The sequence below is a fragment of the Delphinapterus leucas genome, chromosome 21 (genome assembly GCF_059928025.1).
Source record: "Delphinapterus leucas isolate spDelLeu-1000000601 "Yukka" chromosome 21, BTC_Dleu_Yukka2, whole genome shotgun sequence".
Classification (NCBI taxonomy): domain Eukaryota; kingdom Metazoa; phylum Chordata; class Mammalia; order Artiodactyla; family Monodontidae; genus Delphinapterus; species Delphinapterus leucas.
The window spans coordinates 11929845-11955863 of NC_143149.1; the positions used below are offsets into that span (position 1 = coordinate 11929845).

Here is a 26019-nt window from a genome sequence, read left to right on the forward strand (position 1 = left end):
ACACTATATAACTGTTTATGAACTATGAATATTATGATAAAGTATAATATTTTTATAAGGAAAGTAGTATGGTAGATATAAAACTTATTATTTGATTGATATATTCTCTCTTTTCAGAGTCCTAACTTTCTGAAAAACTCTTCATTTTGACCATGTTAAAGACTGACCTCTTTCTTACAACTCAGTAATAAGAAAACAATGAACCTAATAAAATCGGAGCAAAAGATCTAGGCAGAATCTTGACCAAAGAAGATATGCTCTTAGAAGCTATATGCATAAAAGACACTAAGAAAATATTAGTCATTCAGGAACTGCAAATTAAAACCATAATGAGATAACCACTACCTCTATTGGAATGGCTGAATAAATAAACTTGATAATATCAAGCACTGGCGAGGATGGGGAGCAACTGGAACGCTCGTATGTTGCTAGTGGAAAAGCAATATGATACAGCCACTTTGGTAAGCAGCGTAACCTACCTCTGGCACTCCTAGATTTGTGCTCAAGAGAATTGAAAGCATGTACCATCAGTTATGAATGGATAAACACACTGGCATTTTTTCTTTTTTTGGTTCTATTTATTTATTTTTAAATTTAAAATTTATTTTGTTTTTGGCTGTGTTGGGTCTTTGTTGCTGTGCAAAGTTTTTTCTCTGGTTGCGGTGAGCGGGGGCTACTCTTTGTTGTGATGCACGGGCTTCTCATTGCAGTGGCTTCTCTTTTTTTCGGAGCACGGGCTCCAGGCGCGTGGGCTTCAGTAGTTGTGGCACTTGGGCCCAGTAGTTGTGGCTCATGGGCTCTAGAGCGCAGGCCCAGTAGTTGTGGCTCATGGGCTTAGTTGCTCTGCAGCATGTGGGATCTTCCCGGACCAGGGCTTGAACCTGTGTCCCCTGCATTGGCAGGCGAATTCTTAACCACTGGAACACCAGGGAAGCCCAACAAACTGGCATTTTTATACTAAAATACTATCAATAGTTAAAAGCAACAAATTATTGATAAATGAAGCAACATAGATGAATCTCAAATGCATTATGCAAAATCAATGATTCTCAACCTTTAAAAAATTATTATACCCTGCAGTCCTTTTACATATTTTCCCTAATTGCCCATTCCCCTCATGAAATTTTTTTTTTTTTTTTGCGGTATGCAGGCCTCTCACTGCCATGGCCTCTCCCGTTGCGGAGCACAGGCTCCGGACGCGCAGGCTCAGCGGCCATGGCTCACGGGCCCAGCCGCTCTGCGGCATGTGGGACCTTCCCGGACCAGGGCACGAACCCGCGTCCCCTGCATCGGCAGGCGGACTCTCAACCACTGCGCCACCAGGGAAGCCCCCCTCATGAAATTTTAATACCACAGAGGTATTGTCTATCTGTTTATGCACTGTAGCCCTTTGGCACACTCAGACCATTGAAATACCTAAGGTTTTTACACGTGCCAAGAATCAGTTTTCACCTCTTTGGGGACAGTAGGGGTCCTTCACTCCCCCATTGAGAATGCGTGGACTTAGGAAGGAGGCCAAATTCAAGTGGCTACATACTGTGTGGATTGCTTTATATGACATTCTTGAACAGGAAAATCTATCATATCAGAGAACAGATCTGTGGTTGCCAGGGGTACAAGGAGGGACTGACTATATGGGGGAAGAGAGAGCTTTGGGAGGTGGTGGAGATGCTCTGTTTCTTGACTGCAGTGGTGGTTGTACAGCAGTGCGCATTTGTCAGAATTAATAGAATTGTGTACCCAAAGGGTGAATTGTATGCTGTTTAATTATACCTTAATAAGCCTGACTTTCCCAGACATAGTGGCCTGGGTTGAACCTGGAATGGTTATGGGGAGTGAGAAGATTGGAAGTATCAGAGGCAGATCATTCTGGAATCTTCCATCACAAATTGTGGACTGTATGCTGACAGTCACATATAAAATAATAAATAAACCCATAAAACTTTCTTTTTTAAAATTGAAGTATAGTTGACTTATAATATTATATTAGGTTCAGATGTATAACAGTGATTTGATATTTTTGTAAATTACATACATTCAAATTTATATTTTTATTGACTCTATTCCCTGTGCTGTACATTACATCCCTGTGACTGACTTACTTTATAACTGGTAGTTTGTACCTCTTTATCCCCTTCACCTATTTCACCCTTCCCCCCTCCTCCCTCCCCTCTGGCAGCCACTAGTTTGTTCTCTGTATCTGTGAGTATGTTTCTGTATATTTGTTTGTTTTGTTTTTTAGATTCCACATATAGGTGAAAACATACAGTATTTATCTTTCTCTGTCTGACTTATTTTGCTAAGCATGATACCCTCCAGGTCCATCCATATTGTTACAAATGTCAAGATTGCACTTTTTTATGACTGAGTTTTATATACATGTGTGTGTGTGTGTGTGTGTGTGTTTGTATCACATGTACTTTATCCAGTCATCTATCAATGGATACTTATGTTACTTATACCTATCTTGGCTGTTGTAAATAATGGTGCAACGAACATTGAGATGCAGATATTTTTTCAAATTAGTGTTTTTGTTTTCTTCATATAAATACCCAGGAGTGAAATTGCTGAATCATAGGTAGTTCTATTTTTAATTTTTTGAGTAACCTTCGTTCTCTTTTCCATAGTGGCTGTACCAACTTACATTCCCACCAACAGTGCACAAGGGTTCCCTTTTCTCCACATCCTCTCCAACACTTGTTATTTCTTGTCTTTTTGGTGATAGCCATTCTGACAGGTGAGGTGTTATCTCATTGTGATTTTGATTTGCATTTCCATGATGATTAGTGATGTTGAGCATCTTTTCATGTACCTATTGGCCACCTATATGTTTTCTTTGGAAAAATGCCTATTGAGGTCTGCTGCCCATTTTTTAATCAGATTGCTCTTTTGATATTGATTTGTGTGAGTTCTTTATATATTTTGGATATTAACCCCATATCAGACATCACTTGCAAATAACTTCTCCCATTCAGTAGATTGCCTTTTCATTTTGTTGATGGTTTCCTTTACTGTGCAAAAGCTTTTTTTTTAGTTTAATGTGGTCCCATTTGTCCGTTTTTGCTTTTCTTGCCGTTGCCTGAGGAGATAGATCCAAAAAATATTGCCAAGACCCATTGTATAAAACATACTGCCTGTGTTTTTTGTTTTTTTAAAAAATAAACTTATTTATTTATTTATTTTTGGCTGCATTGGGTCTTTGTTGCTGCGTGCGGGCTTTCTCTAGTTGCAGCGAGCGGGGGGCTACTCCTTGTTGCGGTGTGTGGGCTACTCATTCAGTGGCTTCTCTTCATTGTGGAGCACAGGCTCTAGACATGCGGGCTTCAGTAGTTGTGGTGCACGGGCTCAGTAGTTGTGGCTCGCAGGCTCTAGAGCTCAGGCTTAGTAGTTGTGGTGCACAGGCTTAGTTGCTCCGCGGCATGTGGGATCTTCCCAGACCAGGGCTTGAACCCGTGTCCCCTGCATTGGCAGGCAGATTCTTAACCACTGCACCACCAGGGAAGCCCCTGACTATGTTTTCTTTGAGGAGGTTTGCAGTTTCAGGTTTTACATTTAAGTCTTTAATCCATTTTGAATTTATTTTTGTGAGAAGATGGTCTAGTTTCATTCTTTTTCGTGTAGCTGTCCAGTTTTCCCAAAATCTCTTATTGACGAGACTGTCTTTTCCCCATTGTTATATTCTTGCTTCCTTTGTCATAATAATTGTCATAATTTTTCATAACCATTCACTATATGTGCATGGGTTTATTTCTGGGTGTTCTGTTCCATTGATCTATGTGTCTGTTTTTTGTGCCAGTACCATACTGTTTTGATTATGATGGCTTTGTAGTATAGTTCAAAGTCAGGAACCATGATACCTCCAGTTTTGTCCTTCTTTCTCAAGATTGCTTTGGCTATTTTCAGAGAAACTTCTCTAGTAACGAACAGAAATAATCCCAGGAAGTATATCCTTAAACACTTAAAACTTTCTGGAAACACACACACACAATGTGAAACCCAAGATGCAATGAAAGAATAGTGTAAAAGGAGGTTGTCTGGGAAGTCTTTTGAGGGTTGATGGCCCAGCCTCCTTGGCACAGAGGCTAATCTAGATTAATCAAGATTGGAAGTCCTAGTTTTTCCTTGGGACTTGCTAAAACCAGGTTGAGATTTAATTTGCAAAAAAAAACAACAAAGAACTGAAGGAAAGCTGCCTTCTGTTTCTTAGTGGAAGCTGGCTTATTGTTTGTCAGTGTGACTTTTGGTGAAAGTTTCCCAGTTCCTGTGGAATCCAATATGGGAAAATGTTTTTATGCTACATTTGCTTTTTTATATTTAAAGCTGAGACTTTTCTCCTTTACTGTAGGCTCCAACTGAAGTATGTTATCATCCTGTATCAAGAAGAGCCTGGAGAAGCAGGGGTGGTGGAAATACAGGTTTTGCTTTTGGAATACCTTTAACAAAGGTATTTGAATTTCTAAATGTTGCCAAGAAATGGAGTTTCCTCCTCCATTAAAGTTCTTATGTGTAATCATTGTATGTCATCTGATTCTGAGCCAGAATGTTATATTTTAAATGGTCTGGTGACAAATGAGCTATTTTTCTTTTCATTTGAAAGCCCTTACTGAATTGTCACATATTCTGGGGAGGTTCCCAGTTAGTGGTATATCATAATCTTTATACTGTAGTACTAGATATAAGGGTTGTAGTAAAGTCTGTTAATAACTACAGCAGATATTAAGGAGGCACCTTATGGGCTGTATCTTAGTGGATCTGAAAAGTCATGAAGAAGATGTTACTGACTTCACTGATCACAGATAGGCATCTTGTCAATACCTGTTGACATTTACAGCATGTCTTCTGGGTTTAGAGAGCACTTTTTCTAGGAACACAGAGAATACAAATGAAACTGAAGACATGGAGTCTTCAACTTAAATCATGCTTTCAGCGGACACTTAAGGATTGGGGAGTAATGCTGTACCTCCTTGAGGGTGCAGTATGTACATAAATTAAAACAGTATTTTTATAAGCTAACAGTGGATAATTAGAACCCAGAATTAAAACAATACCATTACAATAGCTTCAAAAAGTTAAATACTTAGATAAAACCTAAAGTACACAAAACTGTAATCTTTACAGTACTTAAAACACCAGTGAGGGCTTCCCTGGTGGCGCAGTGGTTGAGGGTCCGCCTGCCGATGCAGGGGACACGGGTTCGTGCCCCGGTCCGGGAGGATCCCACGTGCTGCGGAGCGGCTGGGCCCGTGAGCCATGGCCGCTGAGCCTGCGCGTCCGGAGCCTGTGCTCCACAACGGGAGAGGCCACAGCAGTGAGAGGCCCGTGTACCGCAAAAGAAAAAAAATAAAAAATAAAAAACACCAGTGAAAGAAATCAAGGAATACCTAAGTAAATGGGGAAATATATTCATAGGTTGGAATACTAAATACAGTAAAGATGTCAGTTCTTCCCAGATCGATCTAATCAGCTCCAGTAGAAGTCTCAGCAGGACTCTTTGCAGATATTGACAAGTTGATTCTAAAATTTACATGGAAAGGTAAGTGAGTTAGAAAAGAGAAAAAGATTTTGAAAAAGAATAATGAAGTCGGAGGAACACGCTGTCCAGTGGTAAGACTTACTGTGAAGCTCTAGTAACTGTATTAGTCAGGGTTTTCCAGAGAAACAGAAGCAATAGGAGATATATTTAAAGAATTGGCTTGAACGGTTGTGGAGCCTGGCAAGTCCAACATCCTCAGGGTAGGCCAGCAGGGAAGAATTGATGTTGCAGGTTGAGTCTAAAGGCAGTATAGAGATAGAATTCCCTCTTCCTCAGGGGACATCCATCTTTTTTCCTTTTAAGGGCCTCAGCTGATTAGAAGAAGCCCACCCACGTTATGGAAGGTAGTATGCTTTACCCAAAAGTCTACCGATTTAAATGTTAATCTCTTCCAGAAAGTACTTTCACAGCAACATTTAGACTCATGTTTGACCAAATACCTGGGTGCTATGGCTTAGCCAAGTTAACACATAAAATTAACCACCAAGTAATTAAGACAGTGTGGTATTTGTGAAGGGTGAGTGTATAGATCAGTGGAACACAACAGAGGATCCAGAGATCGATCCACACAAATATGGACAGTTGATTTTTGAAAAAGGCTCAAATATACTTTATTGAGGAAAAGATGCTTTTTTCAACAAATGGTATTGAAGCAGTTGAACATCCATATGCCAAAAAAAAAAAAACAACTCTGTAAACTTCATATTCTATACAGAAAAAAATCTCAAAACAGGTCATAGATGTGAATGTAAAATGATAAAAATTTTAGAAAAAACAATGGAGAAAATTTTCATGACCTTCTGTTAGGCAGAGAGTTCTCAGACATGATACTAAATACATGATTCATAGGAAAAATGATAACCTGGACTCCATAAAAGTTAATCACTTTTCTGAAACATGCTGTAAGAAAATACAAAACCAAGTTATAGACTGGGGGAAAACATTTGCAAATCACATATCTGACTATATATTATATAAATTACTCTCAAAACTCAACAGTTAGAAACATAAAATCCAATTTTAAAAACGCCCCAAAGATTTGAATAGACATGTCACTAAAGAAGATATACGAATGGTAAATAAGCAAATGAAAAAATGTTCCACATCATTGGCTTTTAGGGAAATGCAAATTAAAACCACAGTGAGATACCACTGCATGCCTATTAAAATGGCTAAAATGAAAAAATGGCGACATTACCAAGTGCTGATGGGGATGTGAAGTAAGTGGAACTCTCGTCCATTGCTGATGGAATGTGAAACGGGATGGCTACTCTGGAAGAAAGTTGGCCAGTTTCTTATGAAGTTACATACACACTTACCGTAAAACCCAGCAGTCCCACTTGTTGGTACTTTTTCTAGAGAAGTAAAAACTTACTTACACACAAAAACCTATACACAAATGTTTATAGCAGTTCTGGTTGTAATCCCCCCTAATTGGAAACCACCCAAATGTCCTTCAGTGGGTGAATGGATGAACAAATTGCGGCACTTATATCTAGTTGAACACTGCTCAGCAGAGACAATGATGGCACCAGCTTGGATGAATCTCAGTGGCATTATGCTTAGTGAAAGACTTCTGTCTCAAAAAGTTCAATACTGTATAGTTCCATTTATACAACCTTCTTAAAAAGATGAATTTATAGTGGTGGAGAACAGATTAGTGTTTGCCAGGGTTTGGGGTCGGGGACGGTGGGAGGAGGAGTGTGTGACTACAGAGGGGTAGAATGAGGGAGTTTTGGGTGTGATGGAATTTTCTGTATTCTGACTGTGGTGGTGGTAACTTGAATCTATACATTTGTTACATTTCAGAAATTATACACTCTCCAAGATGTCAGTTTTACTGTATGTCAATTAAAAAATAGCTTATGATTGGGACTTCCCTGGTGATCCAGTGGGTAAGACTCCATGCTCCCAATGCAGGGTGCCCAGGTTTGATCCCTAGTCGGGGAACTAAATCCCTCATGCATGCTGCAACTAAAGATCCCGCATGCCGCAACTAAGAGTCTGCATGCCACAACTAAGACCCAGTGCAGCCAAAATAAATAAGTAAATAAGTAAATATTTTTTAAAAATAGTTTATGATAAAAAGAATACATTAAGGTCGATACACAATTAAAATTTAGAATTTATCCATGTTGATGACTGTTAGTTACTTAAAATTATTGCTGTGTGGTCTTACATTGTACAGATATAGCAGGTGGGCATTGGATTTGTGTCCGGTTTTTCCCTATTGTGAACCGTGCTGCTCTAAGCATTTTTTATACATCTTCTCAGGCAAGAGAAGTTTCTCCAGAATGTATATCTAGGAGTGGATTTGTTGGGTAATATGGTTGCATGTACACCTCTAGCAGGTAAAAACAAATTTTCAAAAGAAAAAAATTTTTTGTAAAGCAGTTTACACTCTCCAGCAATAAATGAAATTTCCTGGTTCCACACATTTCTTGACAACATTTGGACATTGTCTAACTTATAAATTTTTTTCATTTGAGTGTGTTTGAACCTAATACCTCCATGTGGTTTTAATTCTCTATTTCTCTAATTATGAATGAGGTTGAGCATGTTTTCATATGTTTTGCCATTTGTTTACCTTTTCTTTGAAATTCCTGGGTGGGGATTTTTTTGGTTGCTCATTTTTCTGAATGGTTTGCTAGTTTTTTATTGATTCTTAAGAGTTTCTTATATATTTTAGGAACAAGTTTTTGTGAGTTATTTGTGCTGTAAATATCTTCTCCCAGTTTGTGGCTTATTTTTCCCTTTCTTCCTGGAGATTTTGATGAATGACGGTTCTTAAGTTAGCATAGTCAGATCTGCCCATCTTCTTATTTATGATTGTGCATTTGTTTCTTGTTTAAGAAAACTGTATCCTATATCCTGAGGTCATAAGGTATTCTACTGTATTATGTTTGCAAAGCTTTAGAGATCTGCCTTTCGCACTTGGGTCTTCAAATCACTAGGACTTGGTTTTTGAGTATGGGGGGTGGGATGAGACCAGCTTCATTTTTTTCGCTACATGTCTAACTTGTCACCACAGTACTATGTACTGAAAAGTCCAACTTTTCCAACTGAACAGTAATACATCTTCCACATCAGTTTCTCTATCTCAAGTGTCAATCTTTGTGTGGTTCTATTTTTGTGTTGCTCTTCACTTCCTTTGGTCTATTTATACAGTCCTTTTGCCATTATCACATTGTCTTAAATATTATAGTTTTATAATGAATCTCAGAATTTGGTAGGGAAAGTCTCCTAAGTTATTTATATGAAGACTGTGATAACATTTACAAATAAGGACACTTTTGTTCTTCCTTGCTTATCCTTAATCCTTTTATGTCTTTTTCCTGCCATATAGTACTAGCTTGGAATCACAATACAGTGTTGAATTGAAATAGTAATAAGGGGCATCTTTGTTTTGTTCTAAATCCTACAGGAAATGCTTTTAATGTAAATAGGCATTTTGTGGACACATTTATCATGTTAAGGAAGTTCCCTTCTGTTCCTAGCATGTAAGAGGTTTTTGTTTGTTTGTTTTGTTTTCCAAAAGATGTTGAATTTTATCAAAAGGTTTTCTGTTCTTTTTGAGATAATCAACTAAGTTATCTTTTGTGAATGGCATGTTGCATTAAATATATTAATTGATATTTTAATGTTAAGCCAACCTTGCATTCCTGGGATAAACCCAAGTTGGTTATGAATTATTCTTATTGTTAGAGTTTGATTTGCCAATACTTTTTTTTTCAAATTTAAAATGCCATTTATGTAACATGCATCCCTATTTCAATGATATTAATTTTTTAAGTGGCACATCATTATTATAAAGTATCTTAGACTGTAAGATGTTTTGGTTTTAGAGATGTTAAAATACTTTAATGTATATGTCTTGATGCCAACTAAATGTCCTATTGTTTTGTTTTATGTCTATGTTCTTAAGTGAACTTGACCTATAATTGTCTTTCCTCATTCTTTTGTTGTCAAATTTTGTTGTTAAGGTTATGTCCCATGATACAATGAGTTGGGGAATGTGCCCACTTTTTCTATACTATTGAATAGTTGATGTAATATCAACCTTATTTCATTCTTGACTGTTTGGTTGAACAAGCCTATAAAATAATATATGGGTGTAGCATTTTAACTGCTGTTATAGTTTCTTTAATGCTTATGAAACAATTCAAGTTTTCTCTTTCTTATTCAGTTTTTTTGGGTTTCAGTTTTCAGGAATTTGTTCATTTCATCCATATGTCCAAATCTGTTAGCGCAAAGTGATTCATGAGAAGTTCATATATGTTTAATCTAGGTAGTAGCATCTATACTTGTGTTTCCTCTTCATTTCTGCTATTGTCTATCTGTATTTTAATTTTTTGCCTTTTTCCGTTTTTGTAGGAGGTTGGTCAATATTACTTTTTTCAAAGAAATGAGTTTTGACATTGACATTATTCATCCTCTTTATCATTTGCTTTCTGTTTCATTACTTTCTGCACTTATTTCCATTCTTCTACTTTGGGTCGATTTTACTGATTTTTTAAAAAGTTCTTAAAAGGGATGCTTAAGATTTTGGTCTTTTCTCTTTAAAATTGCACTTCATACATAGTAAATCTAACGACATGGTTCTTTTCTTGAATTTGTTTATGTTTTCACCTGTTGGGTTTTATCATGCTGTTTTACACATTTTATAGTTTTTAGCTGTTTTTTTTTTACCCAAAACAAAGATTTGTCTTTGATTTCTGATGCAGTTGGAGTCAGAGAATATGTATGTATATTGCCATTTTAGTGAATATTATATGTGTGCTTGAAAATAATGTGTATTCTACAGGTAGTTGTTGCAGCGATTCTTTCCTATGCAAGACTTGAGACCACTGTTCCGAGGGGAGAGTGGCCAAGTGCTGCTAATAGAGAGAGACCAAAGCAGACTTGCTTCATTGTTATTCGTGGAAGGTATTGACTCACAAAGGAGTCATAAACGAGAACTACTTACTCAGAACGTCTCAATACTTTGAGGAATATATTGAGATAACAGCTATTTTTAGTGCACACAAAGAAGCATTCTTTTTAAGCAGATAGAATTATAGTTTTACTGTTAGATAAAATGATTGATGAGACCTTATAAGGACAGCATTGGAAAGGGAAAATAAACTGCTTTCTTGATTAATGCCCACTTTTGTTTTCTTTACTAAGATTATAGTGTGACATTAGTAATAAAAGCAATAACCTTTACAGGGTTTTCACTGTGGGCCAGTCGCTGAATTGAGAGCTTAGACCCTGGATTCAGACTGCCTACGTTCAAATCTTGGCTCCTCCACTTAAAACTGTGTGACCTTTCTGTGCTTCAGTTTCCTGAAACGAGGGTACTGGTTATACACACTGCATAGTGTTATTTTGGAAGTAAGACTGGATGGCCCTGCTCCCAATAATAGTACCCAATATTATTTGGCATTTACTCTGTGTGACATACTGCTCTAAACTTTTACCACAGGTTAGTTTAATTTTCACAAGCCCCTATGAGGTGTATTATTGATACCCCCATACTTAGATTTACCGAGGCTTAGAAAGACATGGAGATAGAAACAAAACCCTTTCAGAGCTGACTTGTGTTACTGCAGCAGGGGGATCCTAACCAGAACAGCCCGTCCGTGAGGATGAGACAGGTTTGTGGCGAACCACATGGGGAGGACTGAGCAGGAGAAGAGGAGCCAGTTTCGAAGGATTTCAAGGCTGTTACGCATCATCTGATTTTCGACTCTCTACGTGTTAGTTGTGCTGCTATAAGGAAACACCACTAGTTCTGGAGGCTAGAAGTCCAAGACCAAGGTATTGGCCAATTTGATTTCTGGTGAGGGCTATCTTCCTGACTTGTAGATGTCCCCTTTTTCATTGTGTCCTCACGTGGCTTTTCTCCACCAGTGTGGGTGGAGAGAGAAGGATCCTTCTCTCTTCCTTTTCTTATAAGACCACTAGTCCTATCAGATTAGGGCCCCACCCTTATGACCTTATTTAACCTTAATTAACTCCTAAGGACCCCATCTCTAAATACAGTCACATTGGGGGTCGGGGCTTTAACATTTGGATTTTGGAAGGGCACAGTCTATAGCACCTCACCATCACTCCAAGGGACAAATATGGCATCGTCTGTCCCTGGATAGGTTCTCTGCTACCTTCTAGTGAGTGTCAATTTTAACAAAAATTATCACCAGAGTGACTAGGTTCATATTTGTATCACCAATGGGCTTATTTCAAAATATTTGGCATTTCTGTGGGCAGCCAGGTGGTATGTGTTGCTAAAATAAGGGGACTATTTGGCATTGCTGGGGAGGCCTTGGGAGTACATCTTTCTGCCCTGGTTGGAGTGTGTTGTAGGCATACAAATCTGATATCTTCATGTCTCATATGATACATTTCTGAAAAAATACAGTCTAGTAGTCATTCATTCCACAAATATTTAATTCTCCTGCTGTATGCCAGGCACTGTTCATGGGCTTTGATAGTATGTGAAAAGCATAACAGAACAAGGTGCTGCCTGTGTGGAGTGTTCGCTGCAGGTTAGCAGGTAAACAGAGAAATGCATAGCACCATGTCTGTGCTGTGAAGAAGGGAGGTAAGGCGATTGGGGAATAGCAGTCTTGATCGGGTGGAGTGCTGTTTTAGAAAAGTGGTAGGAAAGTGAGGGCATGAGCCAGGGAAATATCTGAGAGAAGAACATTGTGGACAGAGGAGACATCATGTGAAATACAAAGGCCCACTACTAGTTGGAATATTCTTGGCAAGTAGTGGAAGGGTAACACCCCCAGGTTCTGGGGTCATATTGCCTGGAAATGCTCAGATGTTAAGTATCGCTATTATTAATGTGATTAGGGTGCAGATATAACTCTAATAAACAAAACTTTTTCTGCCCAAATGCACTTTTTTTGTTGGAAGCTGTTACCAAGATCAGCTTGCTACCCCTCTCCCCTTTGAAAATCAAGATACATTTTCCAAGTCAGTCCTCAGTTTATGGACAATAATGGCACGGTGCTGTGTTTCTCTGAGCTTTCCACCAAAGCGTTCTGAATGCAAAGATTGAACCCAAGAGGGTATGTCTGTTTGTGTGTGTGTGTGTTTGTGAGTGCGCGCACGCAGGTCTTTCCATAAAGGGAACATTTTTTGTAATCTCTTTTCTTCTAAAGATCCATGCCAATTTTGTGTTCTTCTAAATAATGCATTTGTGCCTACTTTAATACTGAAATTACATTTTAAATGCCAGGCCTGTTTTGTGGATTTGAATACCCTTGCCCCCAGGCACATTCCCTGGCTGCACCCTTCGAGAAGCCCTGGAATAGAGCCATGTGGTGTATGGTCTGGCCCCTGTTCAGCAGCAGGCTAATGTTACCCAAGGGTATCAGGGTGTGGGCTGGGTGGTTTTACTGTTAGTATCCTGTAAAGTGAAACACAAGAATGTTCAACTTCCTTCCATAAATTATATATAAAGTGAAAACCAAGAAAATGCAGTTTTCTTCCCAGAATGAGCAATGTAAAGTGAAGCATAAGAAAATCCAGTCTCCTGGCAGAATGAACAGTGAAATTCACTCTGGCACCATCAGAAGAGAATCACCAGATAGAAGATGTAGCAACAAGCGAAATTTTCCCCAAATCACTTTTATTTGGCTTTGGAATTCATAATATGCCACTCACTTTTGCAGGCTAATTTTCTTTTTAGATTATGTTTTATTGAATTATTAACTTGGCAGTCTCTGAATATTTATTAATAGTGGGCGTAGGTGACTTAAGCCTGGCACCCGTGCTACTGCACTCTTCACTTGCATCCCAGTCCTGGCTCTGTTGCATCAGAATCCTTCTCTAAAACATGCTCTGGGAGGTCATTACTAATTGATTAGGTTGCCATAGAGATGAGACTCATTTGCTGTCTCTGTCATGTTAAGTATGTATGGACCTCTTTGGATAATTGGGAAGCAGCTGTAAATAATCTGGTGATCATTCTTTTAGTTTTATATATTTTTAATAGTATACAATCATTTAAAGGTAAGAATTAGGTTAAGTTCTATTTCTAGAATATGAGGTGAAATTTAATGAAAGTTCTTAATAAAATTGAAAATGCTGCATATTTTAAGTTATGAATTTATATGGGGTTGATGTTCTTAGTGTGAGCTCTTTCTTAATAGAAAGGCCAAACTACTAGTGAAGATGAAATTGAGATAATGGATTCAGAGCCACAAAGAAGGAAATAATAATAAACTTTTCAAGGACCTTTTACAGGTGCCTGTATTTCAGAATCCTGTGTAAATCCACTTACAACCTGTGTAAATCCTGTGTAAATCCACTTACAACCTGTGTAAATCCTGTGTAAATCCACATCAACCGATATGCCATTTGCACATCTTCAGAACTTCTCCTGAATAATTAGTTTCCCAAGTTTGAGTTACCTGGTATTTGAAATGTAGCAAAGTTAAGTTACCTTTTAATAGTTGGTTAATTAACTTCATTAGTTTAGTTTTCAGGAACTTCATTAGTCCAAATCAGGGAGCTTTTCCTCTGGTTGGCGTATACGTGTTGAAGTGGCTGCAGAGATAACTTAAGGTAATAATTTGGTGAAATGTGACCATTTTGACTTGAATAAATACTAATTATTTACTGTGAAACCTTAGTGTTTAATTTAGTGTCCTGTTTTGGAATTTCAGTTGAAAATTAAGAAAGTTTACAAATTTAGAGATTGTTTTACTAGGAGATTAGTACCGAAATGTACTAGGGCAAAGAAAACTGCTTTGTCTAATTTCATAATCTTGGAGCATTGCTAAATCATTCTTTTGAAGGTTAAAATTAATATTCAAAGATACTAATTAAGGCCGTGACTGCCAGGACTAATTGAAATTTTTGTAGAGAGAAAGTGTATGATCCCAGATGTCATTACCCATTCATGCTATGTCTCACTAATAAGAGGTTATTCCAGTTTCAGTTGTTTTCATCCTAACTGCTTATAACAGGACAAGATTTGTTTAATGATGTTCATTGTACATGGAACGCTATTCATTGTAAACACGTTGTATTCTAATTAGAGGGTAATATGCAAGCAGACATTATTATTTTTAAATATTGGGGAAAAGTGTCACCTCAGTAACATCTAGAGCATTCTTGAAGCCACTGTGCTTTTCTTGTGTCTCTAAGTACTGGCTGGATTTGGTTTTATTTAGCTGATGAAATCTGACAAAAATCCCAGCTCAAGGAAGGATGGCCATAGACGAGCTAGAGTTCCCATAGAACTCTCTGTGCTTCTGTAGAGTGAGGACTCCATAGATGGAGAGAAAGTGTAATGAATTTAGCCCCGCAGTTGAGAAGCAGAATGGCCTGCCTGTTGTGAGTGGTTTTGATTCTGGCATTGTGGATTCCTGACTGTGCAGCCCTCTGGTAGGCTTCTCTGCCTGTTTCCTCAGAGGGTTGTTTTAGAGAGGGCTCTTTAAATGTGTGTCATAAAACATTTAGGATCACAACTGCCTCAAAGTAAGTGAATATAAATGAATATCAATGACTTTTACATAAATAAAGAAAATTTTGGGTAATATTTATTTATCTTCAAGCCGTGTGAAAACATACCTGGCAAGCATGTTTTCTTTGATCATTGTTGAAAGATGATAGACCAGCAGTATTAAAGAATAGTTGCTAATAATTACCCATATGCCCAATATTTAAAAATAATGTTTGCATATTATCTTCTAAGTATAGTTTATTTGCACGCATGTTTTATATTGTTGAAGTCATAGTGTATATAAGTAATCACTCTGGGCAGCCGAATATGGTTGGCCCTTCCTGGCCACATCCTTGCTAGGGATCAGGTTGGGCACAGTGGTCCCCACTGTAGCCACGTGGGAGCGGGCAAGACATCTTCCCTCTCGCAGATTAGGGGTGCTAAGCAGCTGAAGCGACAGAAATCCACTACAGTGCACAGTCGGCCTTCTCATACTGTGTGGGAGGCCTTTCTCGTCCAGAAGTATTTGTCTAGTAAATAGTTATGATACTCTTGGTCCAGGCCAGTAACTACTGAGATGTATACCTCTGGCAAGTGTCCATCATAACTGTTGTTTAGAGTATCTGTTTGCAAGAGTGTTGCTCCTTTTGTCTCGTCTTGAGACAGAGTGGTTGAAAAGACATAAATTGTAATGAGCGCCGTGACTTGGGTTTGGATAAGCATTTTCCACAGCTGGGTCAGGGAGGTGGGTTGTGGGTGTGGACTTGGTTCTGGGAACTAGACAGCTAGATCTGTAAAACCTTCCTCAGTTGACTTGTCAATTCCAAGTAAAGCCTTGAAAGTGAGATGTAGTTGTTGGGAGTTCCCCTCTGCCTCAGGTACCTTGGGTTGGCAGAATGATGCTTTTTCTGGACAGGAAGGGTCACTCACTTGGGATTCAAATGGGCACAGACCAGCCTGCTCCTAAGGGCATTGTACAGCCTGGGTGGATATCTGTCTGTCTGTGTACCAGGGTGGTGCTGGGGTGACGATGTGACAGTTACCTCATTGTCATCAGGAGAGGACTGCCAGGAGGGGTAGCAACCAGCTGTGGTCTGGGAAGTGAGCCAGCGAAGTCAAAAGCAGAGTCTCCAGAGCTGGGCAGTTGAGGGAGCTGGAGTGGCGAGCGGGGAAGGAGAGGGAGGTCAGCCAGAATCAGGAAACGGGACGAGGAATCGCGAGAGGATGCTGGCTGTCAATACTCTGTGTTGTTAGAACAGTAGTTCTCAAACTGTGATGTTCTCAAGAAACACCTAGAAAGCTTATGAAAACCCAGTTTCCTGGGTTCATCCCGAGAGATGGTAATTTGTTAGGTTGAGCTGGGGCCTGTGCCGTGAATTTGCATTTTTAACAGGCTCACAGGCCGTGTCATGGACCACAATAGAAGAACCACTATTCCAGACCTAGAGTGTATCATAGGCAAACTTCTCTTACCCCTCCACTCTCAACATTTCTGATGAGAAAAGAGAAGGAAGTAGGAACTTTTGAGTTCTTACTCTATCTCAGATGCTATATGTGTATAGCATTATTTAATTCTCACACATGTACATACATAATATAATCTCTATTTTCTGTAAGGCTGTGGAGGCTCAGAGAGACTAAGTAATTTGCCCAAAGCCACACGGCTCGTCTGTGTTATGACTGGGTTTCTGAGTTAAAGCCAGATCCTTATTATAACTCCTATTATTTTCCTTACAAGTAACTGCACAACAGGGTAAAGTTTGGGGCAACGGAGGGAGCTTCACACCTGTGATAAGGAACAAACAGATTACTCTGTTGTCATTGTAGCTTCCTAAAATGTGGCAGTTTTACCAAGTGAATCTCAGAGATTTTTAATTGGTAAAACCTCTTCAACCTTTTGCTTAAAAATGTTGTAAAAGGATGATATTGACAGCATAATGAAATTTTAAAAGTTTAGGATCAATCTGAAAATGGTACAGAAATTTCTGACGTTTTCATTTAGGATTTCAGTATATTCTTGTTGTAAGAGATTTTGAATGATGTTAAAACAAAGGATTGTCCAAACAATTTATTTCTTTTAAGTTCTGTTTTCCGAAACATCATAAAGACAAACATAAAAGCAGATCAAGACAAATACAAGAAGAAAAGGTGAAACATATTTTTCTCTGGTAAAGTATATATTTGCACATGCTAATATATCTCATTCTGTGTCATTGTTCAATATGAATGGGAACAGCCTTTATAAAACAAATACTTAGAATGATTGTATTGAATAATCCTTTAGCTTTGAGTAGTTAAAAAAATAAAAGTAGGTTATAAGAAATTTTAGAACTCTGTGAAATTATAGCTCTGCAGTTAGCTGATCTTACTAAAACCGCCCTTTAAACTCTGGTTTACCTACTTGAGTACAAAAAGTATATGCAGCGAGTGGGATTGGTGGTTGTCTCACAGGACTTTAGGTATGCACGCTTCCCCTTCATATAAAAATACCTGTCTTGGCTAAACAGTGGTTTTTTGGATATAAAGTGATTTGGGGGATATTTATATATAAAAACTATCCAAGAATTAATCTGGTAATGACATATCCCATATTTATATCACTGCTAATGAATAGTGAAATTTAACAAACTTGGAATAGAATGCCTGTTGAACTTTACTTAAATTATATCTAGATCTTAGAGTTTTAACTAAGTGAACATATTTAGGATTATCATGCTGCTTCTATATCCTCCTCCCCATTTTAAAATTAGATGAAGAACATTGAGATACAGCTCTGATTTTTCTTGCTAAGCTAGTGTAATGTTTACCGAGCTCTGCTTTTATGTTCCCTGCTGCCTTCTTTATTTCTCTGTAGGTTAAATGTGGTTCCCTTCCTCTGCAAAGTTGGCACTAGATAAACGACATGAATAGGCTGCAGTGTTCAGGGAATGACGGAACATCTCTGCTCCTTTGTCTGTGTCCTGGCCCTAGCTCTTAGCTCGTCAAGCAATTATCCATGTTCCTGTGCAACTTCTGTCCCTGAGTTTGAGCTCCTTGCAGCAGAGACTTTCTTATTCAAGTTGGAATCTCTAGAAGCAGCTCTCTCCCAAACCAGGGTGTCTTGAAGGAGCTAGAAAAAAAGATCTGAAAAGCATTTAGTAAAGATGAGCAATTAAGAACAGACCCACCAAACCTCCTTCTCACCCCCACATGAAGGTGAGAGATTTCGTTCTTAAGAAAAGGCAAAGCAAATACAAACCCAGTACCCCCAGGCATTGTAAAGATTATATGGTGTCCCTCCAGGATAACTCAAAATAAAGAGTATTCCTTTACTTAAATTCCTTTACTAACTAGTAAAGGAATTCTAAGGACCTCCTCAGAGTTCTGACTTTTTCTCATAGTGACCTCTTCATTTCCTTTTTTTTTTTTAAGTATTAAATCCAAAATTATTCTTTCTAATTGGAATAGGAGCAGGAGAGGAGAATTTTATTACTGATATTCTAAGCACTTTAGCACATACTTAGTCTGCCTAATGGCTAATCTGGAATTACCTTTAGAATCTCACTCTTCTTTTTAAACTCTTTTTTATTGTATATGTGTGTGTGTGTGTGTGTAGGAAGAGAGAGAGAAACCAGATAAAACAAACGTACAGCTTAACGAATTGTTGTAAAGGGAATACCCTTCTAACACCACTCAGGACACTAGAACTTTGCCAGCCACCCCGGAAGAGTTCTACAGCCCCTTCTTATGAAGTAATTATCCTGATAAAACTACATGCACCATGGATTGATTCTTTAAAAAAAAAAAAAAATCCCTTTAAGCATTTTATAATCCACAGCTTGTCTTCATCCTTTTTTTCCTGATAGCATCCCCATTGTGCGATTTTGTATTTCTTGTAAATTGATAATAGATCTATAGGTTTGATCAAATTCAGGATACACAGATATAGATATACAGATATTTTAGTGGTAGAAAGCATATAATGTCTGAGATATTTCTCTATGACATTGGGAAGGAAATTAGTGTTGTTGATGCTGAGTGTCTAGATCTATGACAACTGGGGGTTGCAAGACGATGATGTCGGTCATCCCTTATTCATTTGTTAACTGGACTATTTCTGTAAAGAGGGATTTCCTTCATCTGCTCTTTTGTTAGTTCATGGGAGGCCTCTGGGGTGCATGGGAGTTTTCTGCCCACCAGACCGCCTGAGAAGGCGAACAGACCAGGAAAGGGCCATTTGATAGGCATTTTGGTTCTTTTGGGTTGGACAAGGAGCGAGTGGTTGGCCTGAAAATTGTTAGTTGTTACCTACTCGTTACCGTGGATCCCTTTTCAGGAGAATGGACTCTGCCTTTTCATTAGAGCTACTTATGTTTCTGGATCTGTTCCTATTTGTTGACAAATTTAAAACCTTATTTTGCTAAAGAAACCACTACATATCATCTGGTCCTGTCTCTTGCCTTCAGTGGGTAAGGTGAAGAGATCTCCGTCTTACACAGAGTTTAAAGTCATCACAGAGGCTCACAGAGGCCAAAGGTGTCAGTTTAAAAAAAAAAAAAAAGATTTTTAAAACAAAATAATTTCAAAGGTTAAATTTTAAAGTAAATACTTTATTTTGGCATAAGCCATCCATATAAATTGGAATCTAGATTTAGGATATATTAATGCAATTTTTCCTTAATTAATGCAAGTTTTCCTCAAAGTTTCAGAAAGGAAAAAGGGGGATGGAGAAACATTGCTTGTCCCTTGGACTCTGGAAAGCATCAGTATAGTTTGGATTTACTCATGCACGGAGACAAAAGTTATCTGCCTGTTCTTGTTTCTCTTATAACAAAGAAAAGGATTTAACGTTTATTTACTTTAGGTATGCTGTCTTGTGTACATTATATTTTTTTGTCTTCCAAATAACTTGAGGTTGTTGGTGTTATTTACAAAGCTCAGAGGTTAAGTACCTTCCCTGAGGTCACAGAGCTGGAGAATGGACCAGCTGTGATTCCAGCAGTGCTCCAAAGCCTGGATATGGCCCTCTGTGCTTCACCACCTCTCAGGAAAAGGAACAGGAAGATGGAGTCACATACCAGATATTTTTTCATGGTAACCCCGCTAAAATGTTCTATTTCATTTGTGTTTATTTCATTTTGGTTTTAACACCATGATTCATATTTATAACTAAAATATTCAAACATTTAAAATACCTTTTAAAAATGATTATTGTTATTAAAGAAAAATCTCCATACTATATTGTTATTTTGATTAAACTAATAATTAAAATGTCAGTTTTTAGTAATTATGATTGCCCTACAAATAGTTATGATTAATGAGCTCTCTATTTTAACTGTAACTTAGGTAACTTTTAAAAGCAAAACAAAACAAAAAATTTAATCATCATTTAGTGCTGTTTAAATTAGACTGCATTCTAAAAATTAACCCAAAAGTACGCAATTAAAATATTATACTTTTTGCTTAATTCTTAGAATGCATTTATTTATTTATTTATTTATTTTTATTTTTTTTTGCGGTTCGCGGGCCTCTCACTGTTGTGGCCTCTCCCGTTGCAGAGCACAGGCTCCGGACGCGCAGGCTCAGCGGCCATGGCTCACGGGCCTAGCTGCTCCGCGGCATGTGGGATCTTCCCGAACCGGGGCACGAACCCGTGTCCCCTGCATCGGCAGGCGGACTCTCAACCACTGCGCCACCAGGGCAGCCCCAGAATGCGTTTATTTCATCTATTTTGATATATTTGTATTTATATGATGGTTGAAAGTGTGGACTCCGGAGATTGCCTGCATTTGAACCCTGGCTCTACCCCTTTCTGGCTGTGTGATTTGGGGCAAGTTACTTAACCTCCGTGGGCCTCAGTTTCCCTTTATGTTAAGTCATAGGAGTACCTAACTCAAAGGTCTGTTAATGAGGAGTAAGTGATTAGATACCGGCTGGAAATGTGTTAACTATTACTACGATTACCTTGAATTGTGCAGACTGAATATTTGAGTTATATGCTATTCCTGAAGTTTCTGGCCTCCAGGGAATATCTGTGTGTGTGTGTGTGTGTGTGTGTGTGTGTGTGTGTGTGTGTGTGTGGTCAAAAGGGTCAACTACTTTTACTACATTCTCACCATTCTGGCTAAATATTTATTTTCATAACAAACATTTATTGGGCCCATAAATTGGGCTGGGAGCTGCAGATAAATAAATAAAAGGCAGTTTGCTGTCAAAGAGCTCAGTCCATTGGGGGAGTTGGGCAAGGGAATGAATGATTTTCATACGTGGAAACGTGGGAAGTAAAGGGTGTAGCTCTCTCGGTTTAGTACGAATTTTATCCTTGGGAGCTCTTTGGGGGGTTGCAGACTGTCATTACTCAAATGCTTTTTGTATCTTTTTATTTTAAAGACTTTTCAAAGAGGAAAACACAGTTTAAAAATTTCCCCTTTGAGCTGGGCTCTTGATTTTGTGGAACTGGACTGCAATTACAAGAATTTTTCTTTCAAAAACATTATTTTAAAAATTTAGATGTAATTGACATATATCATAATATTAGTTTGAGGTACACAATGTAATGATTTGATATTTATATACATATAGTGAAATGATCTCCACAATAAGTCTAGTTGACATTGGTCCCCACACATGGTTACCCCCAGGGAATATCTTGAAATGACCTTGAAGCCCTTGTCCTGAATAAAGAGGAAGGAGTGGTCAGTTACAGCCTTGAGTTTCCCCCAGTGCATCCACCAACAGGATCTCTGTTTTTATAACCAAATGCTTATATCTTCCATAGAGAATCTATCTTGTGTTACTGCCGAACTTTGAAAATATGGCAACATTTCATTCATTTAGATTTACCTAATTATAACGGTTAATAATTTGAACTGGGTTAGGATGTAGTTCACACTTCTGTCTTTGGGGGCGTTGTATGCTGACCCTCGGTCCCTCCCCAGTTGGGATATATAGCATTGTACTGCCAATGGCCTACGCTGGAAGCACCACGCTCCCTGGTGGCAGCGGCCCCTGCTACCTTCCCTGCGCCCTGGCCCCTCCTCTCAGACCACAGCACCAGTTCTTCCCGCACCATTTTTGTTTCATGCTTCTTTGAGAACTACAATAGTTTTGCTATCTCTGTGCTCTCACAGCTGCTCTGTCCCATTGTATTATAGAATAAGTATGTGCAAAGCTGGAGCAATAAAATGAATGAAAGGAGGGGGAAATTATGGGCAAAAATTAGACAATTGATAGTCAAAAAATTCAGAACTTTGTAGGGCTTCTGTTTCCTTCCTCCCTCCTTCCCTCCCTCCCTTCCTTCTTTCCTTCCTTCTTTTGCTTTTTTTACTTACTTACATACAGCAAGTTCTAATTACTACATCTTCCAAGAAGAGGGAAGCGGTTGAGTTGGTGAGAACAGGCTTCATGGAGTTCAGTGGACCCCCAAGTGGGGCTTTGAGAATTAGCAGGGAAAGCTGGGGGTCAGCAAAGACACAGTGGCTAGTTTGGCTGAAGGAAGATTAGAGAACAAGTTTGGAAAAGAAGCTGAAGACTAGATGGTGGGAGACCTTGAATACTGAGGGTAAGATATTTGAACCTGATTCTTTATAAGTACCTTTCGAAGGGTTTTGATAAAGGAGTCACGGCATAGAAGGTGTATAGAATGAAGAATCTGGAAGAGTATAGCTGGAGAGATTGAAAGGAAGAGTGTTTGGAGGGAGGGGGACTGATCTGGACAAAGCTATAATGATCTAGGGATGATGAGGGCGCCTGGGTCAAGTGATGCTGTTGGAAAAGTCATGTTAAGAGTCATTCCATTATTTCCTCTCGTAGCAGTTGGTTGGGCTATATGCACTTGAAAGGAATAAGATGCACTTTAAGAAAATGTCCCATAATACAACCTTTTTGCTTGGTCCTTCTCTCTATGTGAGTGCCTGCTGCTATACAGAATCAACTTACAGAGTTATTGACTCAGGAACACCCAAGGAAAGGCTGAAAGAATTTTTCCATGCGCCACTTGGCAGCGTTGGTGGTTTAAATCACAATTTTGAAACCTATATTATGGAGCCTGATTCCAAGATTTTTTTTTAATTTCTGAATTCAGATTTTAAGATGATGTGATAGTATTATTTGTGAATTTCTAATTCCCTTTTGTTCTTCATTCTTTAATTATACTCCCTTCTACTCTTTCTTGGCCTTGTTGTTCTTAGCGAATGAATTACGAACTTGACCAGAAAGTATAGATTGGAAGGCTAGGCAAAATTTATCTCTTTCTCTCTTTTTAACTTCTAATTTTGAAATCATTATATACTTACAGAATAGTTGCAAAAAGAGTACAAAGAATTCTCATATATCCTTTACCCACATTCTTCAAATGGTAACATTTTCTGATGGTCAGTTTATCATTCTCTCTTTCTCCCGCCCTCCCCTTTCCCCTCCCTACACACACACACACACACACACACACACACACACACACACTCCCTTATATACATTAATTTTTGTTAACCATTTGAGAGTAAATTACAGACTTGCTACCCTTCACCCTTAAATACTTCAGTGTGCATTTCCTAAAACAAGGACACTCTCTTACATAGTCACAGTACAATGATCTATTCTATGTACTTTATTCAAATTGTGCTAAATTGAATTTGTGCCCCATTATTGCCCTTTATAGGACATATCCCCCATATAATTCAGGCTCACCTGTTTTATTTAGTTGTAATGCCTCTTTATTCTCCCTTAATCTGGAATAGGTTCTCAGTATTTCTTGGTCTTCCGTGAACTTAACATTTTTGAAGAGTATAGGTCATTTTTTTGGCGTAATGAATGTCCCTTAATTTGTGTTTGTCCAGTGTTTAATCGTGATATATTCAGGTCATGCATTTTTGCTAGAAATATCCCAGAAGTGATCTGGTGTCCTTTTCAGTGCATGATATCAGGGGGTATGTGATGTCTGTCTGTCCCGTTGCTGGTGATGTCTACTTTGGCCTTTTGCTTAAGGGGGTGTCTGCCGGGCTTCCGACGGTGTCTACAGTGTGGTTGCTTTCCTGGATGGCTTTTGTCGGGGGAGGGAATGGGGGAGGATTTATGTGCCCCTAAATTGTTGAAAAGTTTTTTCTCTTGCAGTTTTCTAAATTTCCCGTCTTGGCTTTTTTCTCTTTACCAGGAGGTTTCCAGAGTGCCTCCTCTTTCCTTTCTACCTTGTTTTCCCCCAAAAGTCACCTTTCCAAGACGGCCTCTGGTGTCTGGATGCACTTTTTTAAAATTAATTTTTTTAATTAATTTTTTATTGAAGTATAGTTGAATTACAGTGTTGTGTTAATTACTGCTGTACAGCAAAGTGACTCAGTTGTAGACACATATACATTCTTTTTCATATTCTTCTCCATTATGGTTTATCACAGGATATTGAATATAGTTCCCTGTGCTCTACAGTAGGACCTTGTTGTTGATCCATCCTATGTATACCAGTTTGCATCTGCTAACCCCAGATTCCCAATCCAACCCTTTTCCTCCCCTCTCCCCCTTGGCAACCACCAATCTGTTCTCTATGTCCTTGATTCTGTTTCTGTTTCATAGATAGGTTCATTTGGGCCATAGTTTAGATTCCACACGTAAGTGATATCACATGGTATTTGTCTTTCTCTTTCTGACTGACTTCACTTAGTATGATTATCTCTAGTTGGATGCACTTTTAAGTTAGTTCCTTCCCTGTAGTCCTCTCCCCACCCCACCCCCCAGTATTTTCCCATTTAGGGGGACTTTCTCTTTTAGGTTGTGATTTTAGATCCATCTTAAGACCACAGCTACCACGCAGTTTTTCCTGGGATACCATTGTTTCTGTGATGACTTACAGCAGGAACATGAGATACACAGTCAGTCCTCCTGCAGTGCAACCTATGCGTTCTTCAACACCATCATGCTGCGCAAAACTGCACAATAAAAACCACGGGGTCTGTGGGGAGAATGGGTTTGAGAGCATGTGTTAGTTTGCTAGGGTTGCCATAACAAAGTACCACAGACTGGGTGACTCAACAGAAGTTCATTTCCTCACAGTTCTGGAGGCTAGAAGTTGGAAAGCAATGTGTCAGCAGGGTTGGTCTCTCCCAAAACCTCTCTCCCTGGCTTGTAGAGGGCCTCTTTCTCCATCTGTCCTCACAGGGTCTCCCCGCTGTGTGCGTCTTTGTCCTTCTGTCCTCTTTTCATAAGGACTCCAGCCCTGTTGGATTAGGGCCCACGTGTATGACCTCATTTTATCTTAGTTACCTCTTTAGAGGACCTATCACCAAATACAGTCACATTTGGAGGTACTGGGGATTAGAACAGCAACATACGAACGTTGGGTGGGCAATGGGGGCCACACACACAATCTATAACAGGGCACAATCCTTAAATACTGTCCATGGCTCATTACAAAAACAGGAACCTAATAAAAACTGTAGCACTATTTTTACCCATGTTAAGTCATTAGGAATATCAATCCAATGAGTATGGCACTTCACCTTGAGAACGACCTGAAGTCTGCCTGTGGGGTGGCCTTAGGAAGGACTGTAGCTTTCGAGTTGTTTTATCGAATGGAAAGTTGTAAGACCAGGTGCGGATGGGTGGGTGCAGCTCATAGCTCCTGTGGGGAACTGAGGGAGCTGGTAGATTTTCCAGGCGGGCAGTGTTTCCTATCCCTGCCAGCTTGGTCCAGCTGGGCGGTTTTCTGCGCTCACCTCGTGTTTCTTGCAGATGAAGATGCTCATAAGCAAACTCAAAATTCTCAGTATGTTCTACTTGTGCCCTAATGTGCCAATCATATTTGAACACCAAAATTTGCGTTTCCGAAATAAGTGTTACAGCAGAACTGATAGTAGGTCACTAGGGTTTGGTATTTACTTTCTCTGCTTACAGGTAATTTGAATAGTTTTCTGGTTATCCTGAGGCATGGGTTTATGTAGTTTTATTTGTTCTTGCCTTTTAAAATTGTCTTTTTACATTCTGAAGAATTGTTGGAAGATTTGGCTTTAACAGCTGCCGTTATTGCTGGTACTCACATTCTTCTTACAGACAGAATTTCTCTTTTTAAAAATGCTTGCAT

General features: G+C 38.8%; 1 protein-coding gene and 1 long non-coding RNA gene across 3 annotated transcripts in view; both read left to right on the forward strand.

The window, feature by feature from the left end:
- The window catches only part of LOC149744425 (uncharacterized), a 53585-nt gene extending 30164 nt beyond the window's left edge, over positions 1 to 23421 (forward strand). For both annotated transcript variants that reach the window (XR_016391109.1, XR_016391110.1), the window contains one exon: positions 118 to 23421. This is a non-coding gene — a long non-coding RNA (uncharacterized LOC149744425). The remainder of the gene's footprint in view (positions 1 to 117) is intronic.
- WWC2 (WW and C2 domain containing 2) overlaps positions 1 to 26019 on the forward strand; it is a 164209-nt gene that overhangs the window by 30743 nt on the left and 107447 nt on the right. The window lies entirely within an intron of this gene.